Genomic DNA, 15,448 nt, shown 5'->3' on the forward strand with positions numbered 1-15,448 from the left:
GTTTAAAATGCAGGAATACAATTAATGTGACACCATGGAGTGTGTATATCAATATGTTGACATGTAAATAGCTTAAACTAGCTAAAGCTTAAACTTTTTACTTTTAAGTTTGTTTTGTGTAAAATCATTTTGTGAAAATAATACCTGTTCACTGAAATGACCCTGTCTTAAATCATTTATGTGTAAAATATGATCATAAAGTAAGTTTTCAGATTAGGTGAATATTACATATATATGGAACTAAAACAACAAAATTAAATATATATAAAATAAAAAAATAAATCATATGGATAATTATTGGGGTGATTTTCCCAGTGGCACATTTGCTTCAAAATGGCATCAAGTGTCCAGACCATGGATGTAGAAGTCATGGTAACTGCTAATTTTAGCTGGCAAAAGGATTATGTCTGATTAAATATTTACAATTTCCACTTGACTATTTTCCTCGTGTTTTAGACAGGGCACATGTGTTAGAATAAATAGCTTTAGCTAAAACTAGAGTTTACAAATGAGTCTGACATAGCTTGTTAGAGATTTGGAGTTTGTCCTGCTGTCAGTCCAGCATGAAAAGCTGGCATGCAGTCTGAAGGTGAAAGTTGAAAAAGTAAGTGAAAAGTAATGAATAAGTTTCCTGAAAAATCCTGGATGAACGCAATCACCCTCTTACTTTTGTGGAAGAGACAGAAACGGAAGAAATTAATCAGTATATCAGCTTATCACCAGCCTCACTCTGCATATATCCATCATTCAAAGTAAACCAGTGTACAACTTTAACCCTTTCCATTCAGGAATAATGTTCAACCTATGTTTCCGAACCCAAATCATGAGTAAAATCCTTAAAGTCCTATCATAATACAACTCTTGTGCTGAATCCACAGGACAGTAATCTAATATTCTCTAACATTCAACTTTAATTGACAAATTGAAAAGTCCTTTTTTGTCATTTTTTGTCCTCCATCACAATGGATTTTTATAGTTTGTTACATCATTGACCTAACATAATTTTTCATAATGTGTAGGCCTACTCTTGTTCTCTGTGATATTTAACTGTTTACAGTTGACATTTGCAAAGAAAAAGCACATACATTATAGCCTATGGAATTCAGGTTTTTCATAAAATAATGTATCTTGATTGAAAGTCCAACAAATTTAGTATTATAAATCACTGCATATCACAATATCACAATATAAGATTACATGTAGTGATAGATTTTATTCACATCACACTCCCCTACTCATGTTACATATTCAGATATGTGTGTCTAGACTTGACACTTCTTACTTCAAGCAATTTTAGTACTGTCCTTTATTCAGTCTACAGTTGTGCCCAGATTCTTCTAAACACTGATCCGTTTAGCCTACTGCATTTCATCCATGTGACCACAAGAATCCTGTGTTTGTCCACATGCTCCCTCTCTCCCCACACCCACTGCAAACCAGGCACAACAGTTCAGTCCCCAATGACATCAACAATCAGGGACAGCTGGAGAATGACCCATAATGCAGTTCAGCCTTGCCTTCAGTGTGGGAGGCTTCCCATTTTTCCTCTTTTCTTTTTTGCGCCCCTCTCCCCACTCCTCCATGCCCACACCCTCTCAGTCTCCAAACCTCCTATAACTACACACAAGCTGGACTTATGTATACACATTCCCCACAAGCGAACGCTGACACATGACAAATCAAAGGTTCTAATAAACAGCTTGTGCTGAACAATCCCCCCCCCCCCCCCCCCCCCCCCCCCCAGCCCCCCCCCCCCCCGCCCCCCGCTCCCGCACCACCCACCAAAGAGGATTGAAAAAATAAACAAATCCTCATCGGTTGGCCCAGCCAGGCCATTTGGTAGGTCTGTCTGTCGATGACTGGGTGGCCCAGGGCTGCTCGGTGTGAGGCCTGGGATGGAGCCACAACTGTTTCCTGTGAGCAGCCCAACCCCCAGAACCTCTCCACAACTGGCTTAGTGGGTGGTATTCCCCTCCTCCTTCTTTTCCTCTCATCCCCCAAACTCCTACTCTCTCGTCTCTCCCTCAAACCCTCCTCTCTCCTTCAATGCTCTCTACGTCAAGCACCCCCCCCCCCCCCCCCCCCCCCCCCCCCCCCCCCCCCCCCCCCCCCTTCCTCCCTTCCAGCCCATCCATTCTCACTGCCTCAGTCCTTTGCCAGCGGCCTTGAGTGGATGTAGCTAAAAAAGTTTTTAAACTTCTGTCTGCTGCATTTAAAAAAGAAATGTTTCTTGTCCATGCGTTTACTTGGTGCTGACTGCATGTTTTTTGTGCACGTGTGTCTGATCTGTGATCACCATTCACAGAAAACATTTGATCATTATAAACAACATATAATTGTCACTGATTTTCTCAGGTGTTAAAGCTTTACTCCATCTCTCTTTGAAATCACATCCAATGAAGTCCAGGAGTTCAATCAAACTTCCTGTTTTAAATTAAAGACTACAAAGCGAAAGATGAAACAGCTTTGGATGAGTCTGTATCCTTGAATGTTGTTAAGACACTTTGAACCTCTATGGTATTTGAAATTTTGTAATTAATCATGATTGTTTTATTGGTTTCAATAAAAAGATTTAAGTGTTTCCATGTGTATGTCTGTCTCAAATCTGAGTATTCTAGTGGTGTTTAACTTATCACAGACTTTTAAATGAAGGGTAGGTCATATTTTTATTTTATCACAATACTGAACATTTAATAAATCAGTTAATCTCCTCTGTATTCATACAACTGTGCTACATTCGTGTTCCAGTGCAATATAATTCACAGGGCCTTCATTTTTTGTGTGCATTCATTGATTATTGAGTTAGTAATCATTACTCAAACAGTGGGAATCATCAATTTTTACGCTAGTTAGATAGAACATAACTGAGCTTTCAGGATGGATCTTACCACACACAAACTCTGCGCGTGCCGACATACACACTGTTACTCATTTGTTTGCTCATGCTGATAAGGGTTTAATATGTCACTGAAAAACAGAGTGGAAGTTTGCTGTTTGGAGACCAGGCATTCACTTTTAAATGGTAGTCTGCTGCTCATATTGCAGTCATGCAGCATTATTAGATGCGCTGGCTCCTCGGTCTGTAGAGTTGGTAAAGGGGGTGGTTGATTTGAGGAAGGAGGGGTCTTGTATCTGTTGGCCCTGAGTCTGTTTAACTGCTCTTCTTTTTCCATCTGTCCAAAAGCATATTTTCTCAGTGTATAGAAAAATTGGCAGAGGCCATGGCTCTGTTCCCCTATACAGACTAAATAAACACACATGCATACAGTACGTAAGCTGAGCACACTCACAAACCACCCAGGGAGGTTGACAGACTCGGAGAGGAACAGTGAGAGGGACAAAGAAGAAGAAAAAGGGGAGATTGATGAATAGTATTGAACTTCTGGCTCATTTCTTCTGTGACTTTCTTGTGGTTTGAATTAGAATCAACACTTTTAATCATGTAATTCTTTGACAAACATAGCATTTGACATCCCTACTTTACATCTTTAAAATGGCTTTAATATTTGGGGTCTCAAAAAGGGATCATATATGTTAGTCTTGGGCTAACTCTTGAATGCACAACAGACTTTTGAGTTTTGACAGCCGCTACTCACAGTGATGCTGGATCACAGACCAATGACATGCTAAGGAAAGATTGCAGCAAGAGTGCATATGTTGTAGAGTTTGAAAAAAAGTGATCAAGTTCATTGTAATCACTTATTTGAAGGAACATCTATCTCTTACTGTTGTAATATTAGGATGGCTTCTTAGTGTTACCCTGTAATTTGTTGTCTGTGTTGCATTATACAATATGACCAGCAGAGAGCAATGTAGCTACAAACAGACAGAGCCACATCCAGCCAGCTTCAGCAAACTTTGGACTTGGAAATAAGAGCACTAACAAGACTACTTGACATGTGAGCCAATACTAGAATAGAACTTTCCTCCTTTTTTCTACAGTGTCAACCAGCTGATGGTCTGGTTTGATTTATTGTTTCATAACTGTACTTAGTGTGTGTCCAGCATAGCTACAGCAGGGACTTCAAACTTCTCCAGCCAAGGAGCCAAACTGAGCAAATACTGAGTGAGTCTGGAACATTCACTCATTAATGCATGTTAGTATTCTTGGCATGTGGGGTTCCACTGAAACATGCCAGTGACCCATTTTGGTTCCCAGCCCATCATCTGAGAGAAGCTGCCATATAGACTGAGCTTACTCTTCAAACACATCATTCCAAGCAGTGAAATAGTTCAGTAAGCAGTTTATCCACCTTCGAGCTCTGCCACACTGACACGGCCCCGTGCCAACGGCCACCTAAGTTTGCCCAGCTGGCAAATTTTATTTGTTTCTTCAACTATAATTTTGTTTATTTATTTGGCCTCTGCAGTAAAGAGTGGTCAGAGAAGTACACACAGCTGCTGTTACACTACAGGAATGACTTGTCTGTCCACAGGTTGGTTACATCTACAGGACAACAACAGCACTCCACTGATATCAATTCATTGAAACAGTTTCATACCAATAGATAATTGGTTTCTGACATCAAGAGATTTTTCTTTCCATTTTAGCAGACACAGTGGGCAGTGTTTTTTGTTAATGGTTCACTGGCAATCCTTCTCACATATCAGGCCAACATTACAGTATCAAGCAGAAACTAGAAACTAGCCCTTCTCAGAGTGCAGATGAGGTTGAGCTGAATTTGGATTGGGGCGTTTCAGTGGCGTGTGTTTTGTCAGCAGACGTTGGCCTGTTAACTCACACACACTCATGACATATAAAATCTTACACTTTATACTTGTTACATGTTTACATGGGTGTCTATGTACATTCTGTGTGTGGTCCTCTGTACACAAATGTATGTATTTGTAACAAAGAAACACACAGTCCATGAACATCACACTGAATAAGTCAAAACATATGGATGTCAGCGTGGTCACATAGTTAGGGTGACTGCTCCTTGACTCTCTCTAGAGGAGATCACGCTCCGGGCAGCCAGTTAGCAGGAGCAGTGAAATATTGTTTGGCCTCAGATCCAGTGATTAGTCCCTATAACTGACTCTGCTTGAATGAATTCAAGTTGGTGAAATTATGGCCCATTTCAAAACCTGCCATATGACCGCTGCTCCTCTCTGGCCTCCATGTTCATTTGATGCAAGAAGCATGTAATTCATCCTTGACTGATCAGCTGACCACCTTCGGTTCTAATAAACATCTAATCTGTTTTGTTGTTGAACATTTTTCCACTTTTCTCACATCAATAACCATGTTTCATTTTAGTTTTGGTGTCACCACGCCCTCTGTTGGTCAGAGTATGTTGCAGATGTTAGAGGATGTGATGGTCACATTCATCATTCAGCATTGTGTATTTCCAATGTTAGTGCTTCAGTCACCATAAAATGTATATTTACATGTACGGTACGGCACCTGTGCAGCAAGAATCAAGAAACAACAACTTCTTATAACCAATTACAAAATTGGCAACATCAATATTCACATTTAAAGTGATATAAATGATATATTTAGACACGCAGCACATTATTAGGGCAACTTTAGGACATTTTAGGGCATTATGGTCTTGTTGGCTACAGTATAAGAATACCATTAGTGTCATTACACCCACAGTCAGTCACACATGTGTTCAGTAACAGAGTGCAGCTCTTGGTTTCTCCATTTGGTCAGTAGCTAGTCCACAGGGCCACTCTGTCACTCATAATTTCCATGTTGATCGTCATTAGTTTTCCACGTCATACTACAGAGATCAGGGAGGGCAAAAATTATGAACGCAAAACAAAGATTTCAGCTTAAAACTTAATTTAAACCTTTCCGTTTAAAGCTTAGTGACGAATTAAAATGCATCTGAAACAAAGTTTAATCCATGACAGTGAAATTAGCCCATAAACTCTATTCTTGAATTCAATCAGTTTCTTTATATGAACCATAAAGATTGAGATACAGCAGGCCCACATACAGCCTCTTTAAGGGAACACCAGTCGAAACCACAAACCATTAATAGCGCAGAAATGTGTCAGTGTGCTTTTGAAATTAATCCTTTAAACCCACCAGTTTTTTTTTTACGGGACTCACCAGAGAAGTCATATGTTCGCTTGCATAGTGCAGGGTACAACATGTGGACCCAAAGATCTCAAAGAAAAACTACACCTACACCCACGGTTTTACAGCCTTCCCTGAAACCACAGCAATGGGATGCACTGCAACAATTTCCATCTCATCAAGTCATTTTTGTCTATGATCGAGTCCCAAAAGTTATTAACTTATTTTCTTATATTAATAGAAAAAAAAATTGCCACTTTGGTGAGATAATTGCAAAAGGTTTCCATTAGAAATCAGCTTGTTTCAAGAGCATTTCCCTTATTAAAGTGCAGCAATTAGCCTTCGGTTGTTCTGTAGTACTTCAAGATACTGACACAAATTTCTAAAAAAAAAAAAAGTCTTGAAAAATGCTAGGAAATGCCACTTCTTCTTTGCCATGTATTTTTCTGTTGTGGAAATTAAACTTGAAGTAACCTCTCCATAAAAGGTTGTGAACCTCTGACTCACTTAGCTTGGATTAATTTTGCCTGCATTGATGATTAACAGAAGACGTTCATTTCAGTTGCATTTTTTCTGGCAAAGCTGCTCTGGCTCATGACAAGTAATGTGTTGTTTGTGAAGAAAAGCAGCCTCTATTTGAGACCAATAGAAGATTAGTAGTTAGCCTGACCAAGATAGCTGAACTGGCAAAGAAGAAAAAAAAAAAAAAGACTTATAAATTCAAATTTTATAAACAAAAATGACAGAAATAAAGAAACCACAGCACTGGCCACACTGCGAGTTCTGAAGTGTGGTAAAGAAACACCACAGCACTTTGGTTTATCATCAAAGATGTCACCACCATTAAAAACAAAAGACTGGAAGTAGTAATCTTGCACATTACCACTTTAACCTCATAGGGACACAGTCATTTAAGAGTAGACATGCACTGATATATATTTGTACGTATATTTATGCTTTTCTGTGAAGTTCATTGCTTTATTTCTTATATTATTTCCACATTTACAATTTATCCAAACATCATCATTGTCACTGTCAAATGTTCTTGTTTGTGAAGCTTGATGTTCTGATTAAAATGGACCAGCTCTTGTACTGAACTCTCGCAGTACTGTAATAAGCTGCCTACACTGTAGTGTTAGTTTTATTGTTAGCGCTCCCCAAACGTGTTAATACCATTGTTTGCATTTTCCATTGCATAGACAATGATTTGGCAGACCCTGAGACAAACAATATCGAAAAACCACGCTCATGGATGGTGTCAATTACAGTTTATCCTCTGGTTTGCCTAACTTGCTGTAGAGTAAGGCTCCGGCTTATTGCTCCCCAGCCTGCCCCAGTCCTCCTCCTCCTCCTCTCCTCTTCACCACATGAAATGGCTGTCTGTGCCAGCCTAGCGCTGAACCTTCATTAGCTTTTACTACCCCACTTGGATGTGTTTAGCTTTGCTCTCTTTCTCTCACTCTCTGTGTGTCTGACTGTGTGTGCATGTGTGTCTCACCCTCTGTAAGTGTCTGTGTCTGCATATGTTTAATTGCCAACCCTCCGCCCTCCCTTTGGAGTACCCCTCAATGCCATGCCACCATATCATTACACTGTGGCTACAATTTAAACTTCAGTCACACATACACACACACCATACAACATACCACTGGCTGGCCTGCAAATTGTAAAGAGGAGACAGTGGGGCACTGTATAGCTTCTTTAGCTCATTTATTCTCTGCTAAAATGGAGTTCTCAAATGGAAACACACATGTACAAAGAGAGTGATGTCGAGAAAAAGAGAGAACATGAAAAATGCAAAAAAAAAAAAAAAAAAAGAGGAAAGGGGAAAAAGCAATCCACAGGCACTACAGCACAACGCATCTTGACTGATCCACAACTACGTCTGGTGTTCAAACTGTTATTGTTTGAACTAAACAAACCACTTATAAACACAAGGCCTCTGCCTTACGAGGCTCATATTTAGGCCCTTCTGTAAACAGCAAAGCACAGAATGAATCAATTAAAAGGGCATTACGCTGGTTCCTGTTTATTTAAAACATGTTTACACTATACGGGCCCTCCCGCCTGTCTGCATGATTGCCTGGAACTTCGTATTCCTCCTCCTCCTCCTCCTGCCACCCCTCAATAGGCCTGGTCACGGCCAAGGTATATCAAACACACACACACACACACACACAAACACACACACACACACACACACACACAAACACACACAGGGCACAGATTACAAACACATTTGTTATGTTGAAAAGCGTTTTCAGTAAATATTGATCTCGTTCTTCCTCTGTTTCTGCGAGAGATGATTAGACGAACTCAGTCAGAGCAACAATCTGCTGCAGTGGGCAATCACAGAGCAGGAACACATATAAATACATGCAGCAGCAGAGACTCAGCTCTCAAAGGAGCTTTCTACTTTCGAGAGGAGGCTCAGAATGTTGAGAAAACCAAATGGCCGTACGATCAAGTGAGTGAAGAGGTAAATGAACATTGGTTAAAAGGAGATTTGATGAAAAAGATTTTTAGAAACACTGCTGCAACCACTAATTAACAGTAATCATCCATTTGAATTATAAATTACAAATTAGTAATAATAGAATATTTTTGATAAAATACCATGCTATGAAAACTAAATACTATTCGCTTTCTTGCTGAAAAATAGATGAGACAATCGATACTCACATCTGCTTGTTTAATATGGACGTGAAGCAAATAGATTGTTAGCTTAGCTTAGCCTAAAGACTGGAAACAAGGGGGAAACAGCTAGCCTGGCTCTGTCTAACGGTTAAAAAAAACTGTCTACCAGTACCTTTAAAGCTCACTAATTAAAAGGCTAAATCTTGTTCCATCTTGTATAAGCTGCGCTCAGCGAGAAAGAGATCCAGCACATGAGAATGGTATCGATCTGCTCGTCTAACTCTCGGAAAGAAAGTGAAAAAGTGTAATTTCCCAAAATGTCAAACTACTACTACAATGAGGGATTTAAAGAGATGGTCTTTGTCATATTAGGTGTTAGGTACATAAAGCGGTTCTGTTTGGACATTTGCATATCATGTAACAGGCAAAGTTCAATTACATGAATTTAATCAATTTTTCAGATTCAGAATTTATCAGGGGCTGGGAATACTGTATATAGACCGACTTTGTGGCACCCTCACAAAGTCTGGATAAGTTCTTTAATTGGCAGATCAGAATTCATTCATGTTTTGTTGAATATTGATAGAATAGACTGGCCACACCTGAGCTTAAAATTATTGGCACACAACCAAAATAAATGGTCTAAATCCTCTAATTTCCTATGATGACAACATATCCTAACTACGGGGTGTATGTGGATTCCTTACATTTAAACATGTGCTGTCATATAAAGCACACTAGGTTTACTACCTACATTCTCTTTCCTACTTTCATCTTTTGAGGTATTGAAGTCCGCCTCTTCCTATAGGGTAAGTTAGTGGACAAAAATCATCTAAGTGCTATGAAACTAAGAAATGGGGTCACATGATGTTTTTGAAAGTTAATTAAAATTCCAGTAATGGTTTGAGTTTCAAACTGGGGACCAGCTTCTGGATTATGGTGGGTTTAACTTTCAAATCCAACAAGAACTCAGCAGATATCTCAGTTCATGAGCAGTGCTGCTTCCCAAAAAAACATACATATCTATCACTGTGCTGAGGCTGCGAGAGAGTTATTCTATTGAAACAAAGCATCGGTGTGGATGTGAAGAGGAACAATCCCTATTCCCCAGATTTGCGTGGTATGTCACCCCGAAGTCTGCTTTCTCACTGGCTTTACAGCTAATTCCCCCATTCTTCTCTGCTGCGCTTAGTGCAAAAGTACAAACACATACACCACCCCCTGCTTCACACACACATGCATGCCAGTGCATGTTTTTGCACACACACACTTTTCTTTACTAATCAGCCCTATTGAATTCCAGCAACAATGGCCGCTCATCCTCAGGCCACCCAAGCAGCGCGCACGCGTGCGTGCGCGCGCGCGCACACACACACACACACACACACACACACACACACACACACACACACACACACACCAGCATCACCAGATCACGAGTTCAGTCTTTTGTTCCTTCATTGTGTTTTCTTTTCCTCCATTGATCTCACCTTCACACACAGGTCAGGAGTTGGCACTGGGAGATGGTGTTATCTGGACTATCAGCTGCTATCTGAGCCCACACACTGCACTCAGACACACAGAAGAGGGAAGGAGCTTTTTTCTTTTTTCTTTTTACCACTGTTACAGCCACTGTCCTTGTATCACTGTGTACAAGCACACGTAGGAGGTTTAAAGGAACTATTTGTAAGTTTTGCTGTTGCTATATAGCCATAGTCCATGTTAGCATTAGCAGCTGTTTCCTCACCAGCCCAGGAGAAATGTTGCGAACTCAGCATCAAACTTCATTCCTTTACTCACCAAGAGCTGTCTCCGAAAGTTGAAAGAGAAAGTTAGCTTATTTAGGCTTATTATAACCTCTTGTATTGTAAATGCAATGATGGGCGAAGCTCTCGTCAAGCAACATTCACCACCACCCGCTTCAGGCAAGAAACCACGTTGGCCGGCAGAGAGAACTTACAAACAGCTTTAAAGTCATATGTTCAAGCTGATTCTCTGATTTATATCATCCCCTAATAGTGTCCCCTCATCACGCCTGCATCCCTTCACAAGTACGTATGCATACACTAAATATAAAACATATTTCACTTTTTCTCCGTATTATCCTAGTTTCACACTTGAAAGATGTGTTTGAGAATCTGTCGTTGAAAGGTTTAGCGAGCGGGTCTAGTACAAGTACAACAACACAGTCAAACAGAATAAGCAACAATTTGCGTGTTTCTTGATGATTATCAAAAGATAGTCATGAAAATCATAAATTGCAACCATTAAACCACATCACTAATTGTATTTCTTGGCTGAAGTGTTTTAGCAATCATTGTGCTGATGGTAAAGATGACAGATAAGAGCAAAAGAGAGGGAAAACAAAGCCAAGATAGAAAACACATTTGGTAAAGGTAATTTTACTGTAAAAACGGGCATATATGTTTACAGTGTCCTAGCCTTTGACATCAGTTTGTCTTTGTTCTGCCCAGCCACAAGAAACTGATTCCACAGATTGTAATAATGCAATCAAAACCATTTCACACACAATTAATTAACTGCGCGAATGCAGATGGCGAGTGACAAACCTTGTGAGCGTCGCGACATGACATGACAGTCATAAAAACGCACGAGGAATCATGTGATGACAGAATATGTATTATATTTCCAACTGTGCCAGACAGTCTCTGCACAGGGGGAACAAGAAGCTCAACAGCCTCACACAAATTTTCAAATAGATTACTTTGCTATTGTTAAGTCAGTGTCATTTATTCGCTTCTATGCACATCAACCCACCCAACCACTTTTTATGTTTAAAGTGTGGTCTCGGTCCTCCTTACATCATCTTATTGTCCTATACCTGAATATCCCAAACAACCCCATAAAACCGTAAAGTCATCTCTTATGCTTGTGGGAAACTCAGTGATCCCAGAGTTACGTGTGCGTGCGTGCTCTGTGTGTAGTATATTGAAACCAGCCTGTGTCATCACATTTGAACTTGATTATTTCATTAATCTCTTTCTGGGACATTTAGGAGGAAATGAATGGGTGCTTTAGATTTTTTATGTCTTGCCTCAGTGTACTCTTTAATTAAAATGTTTTTGTATAACAAAACACATAAAATGCAACAAGTATTTTAACTATAAAGATGTGGTACAGTGGTTTGGTGATTAGCAAGACACACCTTAGTGAAGCCGCCTTTTTTGAGTGAATGTTGCATTTTTTTATATGACAAAGACATGCTCCTCAGTTACTTTCGAAGTACTACTTTTCTCATAGCTGTGAAAATTAGTCTAAAGAGTTGTTTACCCGATTTCTACCAAATGCATCCTATGACCCATAACTGGACAGCATGTTTTCATTTTCTTGTCACTGAGCTGTAACAAAATACAACATGTGCTCCTGGGATGACATCACTACAGGGGCAAATTTGTTCCTATTGACCTTCAACTTAAAAACAAAATCAATCTGGCCAGCACAGTTTACTGCTTTTAGAGAACAAAATTAGTAACATGAAATCAAATTTCAACAGTGAATTGTGTGCCATAATAGGTAAATTGAATATTGAATAAGGTAACTCACTTACACAAGCTATGTCTGAGGTCAAATAAAGAAAGAAAAAAGGAAGAAGAAAGTATATATAATCTTTCATCTTGCTGAAGTGGTTGCACCTGAGGAAGGCGGTTCCTTTCCAGGCAGGAGTGCTTGAGGTATCCTCCATAACTACTGGTGTGATCATGTGACTCCTGGATAGGGACTTCTTGACAATATGTGTGCGTGCATGTGCGTGTGTGTGTGCGTGTGCGTGTGTGTGTGTGTGAGGTTTGGTTTAGAGGTGGACTAGCATGACAGTAACTTCAAAAGACTGAGGTATCAGATTCAGACATGGGCTGCTTTGCTTGGTCTGACAAATGAGGAGCTGTTGTGTGGGAAGCGAAGGAATTTACAGCATCTACCTTTCATCTACACAGGTGGGCCACTGTGTGTGTGTGTGTGTGTGTGTGTGTGTGTGTACATGTTTGTATATTTGCGTATGAGGAGCCAAGGGGGTGTACTAGTATGAGTATGTAGCTTGTTTTGTGTTTGGGTTTTTAAGAATGTGCAGTGCATATGTGCATATTATGATATTTGTGTGGCTGTGTGTGTGTGCGTGTGTGCATGTGTGTGCGCGTGCGTGTTTGTGTGCGCACTTTCACAATGGCGGAGATTTAGACAGACGAGTCACAACAATGATCCAGGAAGCCAGTGATCCCAGGCACTTTACATGTGGTTCAATGCTCCAGTTCAGTGCGTTTCACTATGAAGTCATTGATGGATCCAAACAGTAGGAAAACACATACAGCCAAATGTGTTTCGATATAAAGACACACGCCAACAAACAGCCATGGATATGACAATAAAAGCAACACATTTTCAAGGATTATTTCCTTAGTCAAGCTTGTGGGTCTCTCTGTGGGTGTCAGGTGACTGACAGGAAGCAGAATGTAATGCCATGCTTGCACAATATGAAAACACTCACCTCAGGCGCAATGAAATAACAATGAAACTATCTTAATTATGTTCTGTCTTTATTATTTATAATGAATATGTCCTAGGTCAATGAAACTGGCTTCTCTGGGTGTTAAGATGATACTGAGTTTTATCCCATAACTATATACAGTATGTGTATATGGTCTCCTGCTGCACAATACAAAATTGCTTAACAAATAACAGCACATTTTGGCATTCACAGAGACATAAGAACAGTGGTCGGGGTGAAAATGTGAAGTTTATGCTCGGATGGAGTCACTAAATTTTTAGGCAGCACGAAAGCTCTCATCTAATCTGCCTTTTATTCGCATGTGATTATTTTGAAAAACCCTGTGTGTGAAGTTAACATTTCGGCCCGATTGTGGCGCTACAGTAAATGTGAGAGAGTGCCCAAAATGGAAAGGGTTCATCTTTTGGTGACCATGAATATACAAAACAAAATTTCATGGCCATTCAACTAGCCATTATGTATTAAGATAACTTGTCATGTAAGTACTGGTGAAGAGCCAATTGGTTGCACAAGACAAAATCCCTTGGGGCTCCTCCTCTGGGGACCATGCAAGACTTCCATAGCAGCTGTCAAGATTTATTCATCTGGAGAAAAGTTGTGGATGGATGGAGAAACTGACACCGTCATATTTGGTGCAGAGACATGTTGAAACAGTTTGCATGTGAAATGATTAAGCCTTATTCATAAAATCTACAGTTTCAGTTATGGCTGATGTACAAACAATGAGCCAGGCATTGCACAGTAACTTATAAGGTAATGAGTTGCATATGACTGAGTCTCGGGTCCATATTCTAAAACTGTTTTTATGCATCAGGAGATTTTTGTGGTCTTTGGCTTTTCAGAATTTTTTTTTGTTTTGTAACTCACATTTATTGCAATATTCATCATCTAGAGACACAATGACAGCAGCTGTTGCGTCCATGAATCCTTTTTTTTTCATACTTTTGGTTAAGAGTTGGATATCTTGTTTCCTATTGTGTGTTTAATTATAATCATGATGGAACAGATGACATATATCAGTGTAAACTGATATTTAATTAAATGAAATTATAATAATTGGACATACCCTGCGCCTTCTTAGTGAGAATACACTTTTCAGTTTTTTACTGGTGCAATAATACAACAACAATGAACATTGAACATGAACATTTATTGTGTTGTCTTGTGTAACCTTTCTTGAATAAAAGCTATTTAAGTCTGCAAAACCTTAATAAGAGATTTCATTGTTTCAATGAGGTTTAGGCCTACTAAAATATACCGTATAGTATATTCACTTGCAGTACATATATGGACACTTTTGTTTAATATAAATGCAATGACATCAAACTTCTTGTTTGACACCTCAACAATGCACCTTGATAAGCCAGTAGGCCTATTTAAAGAGTCTATTTAAAGAGTATATTTAACCAGCAAATAGCCAGATTTAGCTCATCTGTGTTTGTGATAACAGTATTGACCCTTTATCTCTTTGCAGGGTCATAGACAAACACACACAAACACACTACAAAAGACTGGCAAAGACCAAAGAAACACTTTTTCATTCAATTTATTTTGTTAGTTAAATTTCTATAGCAGGTGAGGGAACATAACGGTCACGCAAGGGTTTTCTTGAGCATAGTTTTCAGAAGTCACAGTGTTTTAGACATGGACAAGAACATAAAAAAAAAAACAATGACAATGAAGAAGGGCCAAGAGGAAACTTAAAAACAAGGTGTAACAGTGACACATTCCTACACACCTTCTCCTTCATGGTCCTCCCACTTCCCCCTTTGCTCCACAAAAAAACAAACAAAAAAAAAGGCCTCTGCTCTAAAGTGTTGTCAACCCCTCCCTCCCATAAACCCCCCCATCCAAAAATGCAAACAAAACAAAACAACAAAACAAAAACAAACTCAGCAACAAATAGATATATTTATATATAATATATATTTACTCTTTAAAAATAGAACTTCAGTCTAGATACTAACATCTGTACAAACTACAAAAATAAATTTTTAATATAAATAATTTATATGGCATGAAATTAACAATTTTTTGAAATAAACTACAAACTAATGCAGGAGCCCCCCCCCCAACCCCCAACCCCCCCCACTAAAAACTCCTCACCACTGTCTGACAACACCTCCTGGCTCTCTACGGTCTGATCCAACTGTAAATGGTGCTTTTCCCGTTTTGCTTAATTATTCACAACTGCACAGTAGCTACTTAACTCTTCTTTCATATTTACAAAATAAACCGAAGCTGCCACTTAAAAA

Source organism: Seriola dumerili, unplaced genomic scaffold (genome assembly GCF_002260705.1).
Source record: "Seriola dumerili isolate Sdu_G_001 unplaced genomic scaffold, Sdu_1.0 BDQW01000226.1, whole genome shotgun sequence".
In the NCBI taxonomy this organism is placed as follows: Eukaryota; Metazoa; Chordata; class Actinopteri; order Carangiformes; family Carangidae; genus Seriola; species Seriola dumerili.